This window comes from Strongylocentrotus purpuratus, unplaced genomic scaffold (assembly GCF_000002235.5).
Source record: "Strongylocentrotus purpuratus isolate Spur 01 unplaced genomic scaffold, Spur_5.0 spur5_contig_830, whole genome shotgun sequence".
NCBI lineage: Eukaryota > Metazoa > Echinodermata > Echinoidea > Camarodonta > Strongylocentrotidae > Strongylocentrotus > Strongylocentrotus purpuratus.
Window position 1 is genome coordinate 62,895 of NW_022145536.1, and position 6,000 is coordinate 68,894.

The following is a 6,000-nucleotide window of genomic DNA, read 5'->3' on the forward strand; positions in this document are numbered from 1 at the left end:
AATGAATACATCTGTAATAATTTCCAACATTTTTTTGTTATTGTGCAATATACGAAAAATAATTTTAAAATTGTATTCTCAAGATCTAAAGTAATAACAGAGTCATAATACAAAATCCCTCTGATGTACGTATCTTTAGGTGAATCTAACTTGACTTTAAAAGTATAAATATGGTATGAAATGGTGTTGATAATTTCTGCCAAGCCTTACTTTTTTAATGAATATACAAAGAGAGTATTGAAGTAAGTGTCCCTTTGTTATATATGTTAAAACTTTCAACAAACCGTGCTCGTTTATCTTATTTTTAATGTTCCTTTGGCAGATGTTCTCTTCTCCCACAAAATTTGACTGAATATGTTATTGTTGTTGTTTGGTATTATCGGCGTTTCATTCTTTTTTTATAATATTTACGCCTTTCACTTTATTTTATACTATTTGTAAATTTGTACTGTTCTAAATCATATTTTTGTGATAATATAATCTCAGATCCACCCCAGCCTTTATCCCCCCCCCCCTCTACCACCCAAACCCATCCCGTAAAGAATAAGGGTTTGTGATTTGAAGAAATATAACTCAAATCAATCCATTTCCCTGCTGCAAAAATGTGATTTGTACTAACTTAGTTTATCTAATCACAAAATGTAAACTATTATTTCACATAGTTTCTGCATTCATGAATATGACGAGTGTATATAAAGCAATTTTTCATCACTGTATCATTATATGGAAACAAATCTATTGGACAGTGACAATAGTTTGTTCTATAGACAATGAAGCTAGGACGAATGGTGTAACTACTGGACAAGGGCATCATGCATGCTACCATGCTACCCCTTTATTAAACTACAGTGGCTCCCGTTTGCTAAAAGAATCACTGGATAGTTGTCTAACTCTCAGATCTGTATAGACCTCACATTCGTTTTTACATCTCGTCTCTCTTCCAGGAACATTTACATCGGCTCCTCCCTTTCTCATTCCCGAATGCCCCAAACATGCGACCAATAAATTACTTTCAATCCTTTGCCCTATTGCTTTCGAACAACCTCCATTTTTCAAAATGTTGCTTTAAAACGAGGGACATCGTCATTAGAAAATGAGTAGTAAAAGTCGTAGAAGTTGTAGTTGTAGTAGTAGTGGTGGTGGTGGTAGTAGTATTAGTAGAAGAAGTAGTATAGAAGTAGTAGAATAGAAGTAGTAGTATAGTAGTATAGAAGTAGTAGTATAGAAGTAGTAGAATAGAAGTAGTAGTATAGTAGTAGTTGTAGTCGTAGTAATGGTGTCAGTGGGATGATGGTAGTAATAGAAGTTTAGTAGAAGTAGTATTGAAGTAGAAGTAGTAGTTGTGGTGGTGCTGCTGCTGGTGGTGCTAGTACTAGTAAAAAAAAAAATAGTCGTAGTAGCAGTTGTAGTAGCTGATATAATGGTAGGACGAGTTACATAAACAGGGTAGGCGATACAATTCAAAAGGAGAAAACAACAAACACATGAATCATGAATGCACTAGTTTTTATACCATTCAATCATTAATGCTGTTACAATGTAAGTACATAGTAGGGACCGATATGTACAAGTATATGAATAAAATGTGCAAAGTACAATATGTAGAAAACAATGTCAATACGAACAATTTAGATTTAAGCTATTAATACCGTTATCTGCATGACCAAATATATATGGAAATAACTATTTAGCCAAGCGTTAAGAAGTTTGGGAAGATTTGTTGACCTTTTTAATGCAGTCGTAACACGCAAACGACAAGCAATCAGTAACGGGTTGATTATACTATATGGTATTTAGATAATTAAAGTGATTTTTATCGGAGATTATCTTTTACTCATAAAAGGTATATCGAATGTGTTACAGTTGACAAAATAAAACTGATGATAAAATTTGACACAATTAACTCCAGGTTCAGTAAAGATTGACATTTGTGCGTGAAACGAGACTCCCCCCCCCGACCCCACCCCCCCCCCCCCCCTCCCCATATAAATGTGAAAAAAGAACCAAACATAAAGAGAAAAAGATAGAGGGGCAGCAAAAAGAGGGGAAAGTAGTTAAAAGGCAGAATTTCGCTACTTTTAGACAAATTACTATACAATTTAAAAATGTCTGTATTAATCTTAAATATTAGATAGGATCTATTTTGCAACATGATGAAAACTGTTCGAATGCCATTATAGTTGAAAATAGTCCACCTGCCTGCTTTGATAAAGAACGGTACGGCACATGTACTACACGCTTTATCGAAACTTCAGACCAAAACCCGCGTACTAACCTAATTTTACCAAAATGAAAAAGTAATTGAATAGGCTTTGTGTCAGTCCTGGATGGTTGAGCCTTGTAGGCCATGCATTCACAGCATGAAAGACGATTTTCTATTCAAAAAACCCTTTTATGATTAGAGGCCAGTTTGCCCCTTGTGGTAATAAACACAATTTTGTGTTTGCCATAAAAGTGAGAGAAAAGTGCTGAAATGAAAAATCAATATTTATTTGACTGATGAAAGAGAGGGAAAGAGATCAACAATGTGATCGATCTGATAACCCTAGTTAACTTCTTTGGTGTGATGACGAAAAATAAAGGACACAGATTGGTCATTTACTGAAGTGATAACAGCACACATTAATCAATTTATCTACTGATAATTTCATGATATTTCAATATATTTACAATGATAAGTAACTTGTCTTTTATATTTCATTCATGATCGTAGCCTTTATTCATTCGTAGAGGAGTACGAGTAATCGTTGAGAGGGGGGCTACACTGCCCCCCCCCTCAAATAAAATTGTTTCCCATGAGGGAAAGGCTACACTGCACCCCTTCAAAGAGCAGTGCTGCCATTCAGGGCCTTACAACATGTGAATATTTCATTTACAGAATAAGGACATTTTAAGATCAATCTTTTCTCTGTTGACACTTATTCTATTAACCTCCATTTTAGATAACCTAGTATCCTCACATTAGGGCAGCAAGATGCCCGAATATATCTTATAATTTTTATATCGAAATTACATTTTTACCACGCTCGTTTGCTCTTCTCTCTCAGAACATTTAAAAACAGGATGATTCTGGACAACGAGATGCCCGAACATCTCTATATTTTGTGTATCGAGGTGACCGAATGTATGACTTTTGTATTCATGTATCGGGTAAAGAGGTGCCTGCTTACATAATATTATATCTTATCTAGTGTGTTTTCTGGAGACAATAATATTGTATCATACTAGAAACTTCATTGTTGTGTTTTTGTTGCTCCTCGCTTTGCTCGATTAACAAATTTTAGAAACAAACTGTGTCCGTTCGTGTGAACATGGCACTTGATGTGTACCAGAGTAATGAAGGGGAAACGTTCTGTAATTAATTCGGGATTACGTCGACGTGAAACTCTTTATGTCCCCAAAAGGTGCCGTGACTATAACATGGTTGATAAATGCTGCTTTATACGACTGAAGTAGGTTGTGTCGATTGTGAGGAAGGGCTACAGCGCATCCGTGTAAAGAACTATGTTATATGAACATGTAGTCAAGCACCGAGTCTAAGGAAACTTGGAAACAATTCTACATACATTTTATACAGTGCGTATTCCGAAAAAGTGTACCCAAATTTGGTAGCTCCTGATCTACTTCATGAGGAAGAATACTTTGTTTTCCGTCAAATTATACCATATTCAAATTAGTTTTGCCACGTGTGACTGAACACTAGGGTCTTTAAAACGTGTAGTCGAAATCGCCTTGTACCAAGTTTAGGCTGATGGAAAGAATGTGAGTCAGGCAAAATGCATGTGCTTCTTTGGTCTGAAATACTTTTAAAAGTAAAAATATGCCTCGTGCTTCATTTCTTCATCGTTTAAGGTGCTTATCTCGAATAGTGAATAAAAACTCAAATGTTACTAAACCCAAATGCTAGTAAAACCACATTTGATGATAAGTATCTAGGAAATTGACAGTAGACTTTCATAAAAAAGACAACATCCCAAATGAGCTTTATTCATTTTGTATCACTCAATGAGAAGGGATATCTTAAACCAGGGGTGCGAATATTCATAATATATTCGTAATATTCATTTCTTTGAGTTTCAGTTGACATATTCAGTTGATATAAGAAGATTTTGACAATACTTTTTCAAAAGCCTGCTGCTTAGTCATCCGTGGCAGCACAATTATGAATATTGTATCTTTAGACAGGGTATAATTTATCATTAGCCATGAATAATGATTCAAAGTCACATAGATTATAACTCTTTTAATTAGAAGCTACTAAAGTTCGGTACACTTTTTCTTTACACACACTGTATATCCAAGTTGATAATATTGCTAACTACTGGGTTTCATTGTTCATTTTTTAGCACAGTTGGTTAAATCACAAAGCGGGAATACAAGTTATTTATCGACAGATAAATGATAAAGTTCGAATAGGCTTACGTTTACCGCAAATCAACTCATATTACAAAACGTGTCCAGCAGCAGACTATTTCCTTTTTTCCTGTTTACGTTGCCTTCAACCCCATCGAGATTCGTCCCCGTTCTTCATATTCCGTGGACCTTAAATATTAAGGTGAACAGGTGAGATAAAAGTATTTCATAATGTTCATTAAAATTCTAGTTAGTTGTGTTTACTAGATTATAAGAGAAAGATGGATATCCTTTGGTACACTAGTGTACCGTCTCTTTGGAGCCAAAAAATACGCCCTTTTTCTATTTAAAAAAAAATTGGAATGGGGATAATAGTAGAATTCTGCCGAGTAGAATTTTAAACAGAAAAGGAAAGTATAACACTATTTTACATATTTGAAACATCATAATCAAGACTGAAGACCTAGGGAAAGCTATCTTTGATACTAAATCAGCATATCACGAGAAACCGCAAGGACTCGGCTAAAAATACGCAATTAAGATTCCTAGAACGTAATATTGAATAGAAGAAAACCTCATTGTAAACAATTTTCGAGGCCGATATATAAAGAGGCTTTAATTTCAATGGCTCATTTAATGGAAATTTACTGCAGAGAGTCAATACCGCGAAATATATTGGTGTACTAATTGATGAAGAATTGAGTTGGTCCAGACACGTTGTCAAAACAATAAAAGGAAAGCAAAGAAATGTCGGTGTAATAAAACGGACAAAGGAATATTTACTAATAATATCTATAAAGTATCTGTATAATGCATTTATGGTGCCTCCCTTTCATTACTTTGTTTTTTGTTTACATGTTCGCCTTTTTTGAAAATATAATTTGCACTTATTAAACCGCATATCAACAAATCATAATGCGTTTTTTTTTTTAAATGGACCCATTATTTGGAATAACCACCCAACTAACCTCAAGAACAGTGAGACTGCAAAACAATTCAAACGATTAGTTAAAAAGCCGCTCTTGGACTCATAAATGATGAATATTTTGTTTGTATTTCCTTTTTTTTCTTCCTTGCCTTTTGAATTGAATTGAATTGAATTGAATTGAACTTTATTTCATTCATCATAAAAACATCATAACAAACATATAAAATACAAAACATAGCGTACATATTAAAGAGAAACATTTACAATACAAATACAACAACAAAAATATATATAAATGTGGAGACGGCTAGAAAAGCCAAAGGCTTTATTGGTGCTGCCAATTTGATGTTATGTTTTTCCTGTTATGATTTTTTTCTTACAATGTTAGATAGGTAATGTGTATACTTGTTAAGGGGTCATTTCCAATGAGCCAACTAGTGCTTTTTATGATCCTGCCACTTTTATTCATATGTATTTGTTATTGATGTGTAAATTGTTTTTAAAGTGGAAATAAATTGAATTGAATTGAATATTAAATATTAGTTTGTATCCTATCTTTGCGCCGAATGGTAAGCTAAGAGAAAATAGTCACGTTCCGAGTAATTAAGGTTCCTCTGTGTGTCAGAGAAAAAGATAGAGGGGCAGCAAAAAGAGGGAAAAGTAGTTAACAGGCAGAATTTCGCTACTTTTAGACAAATTACTATAATATTGAAAAACGT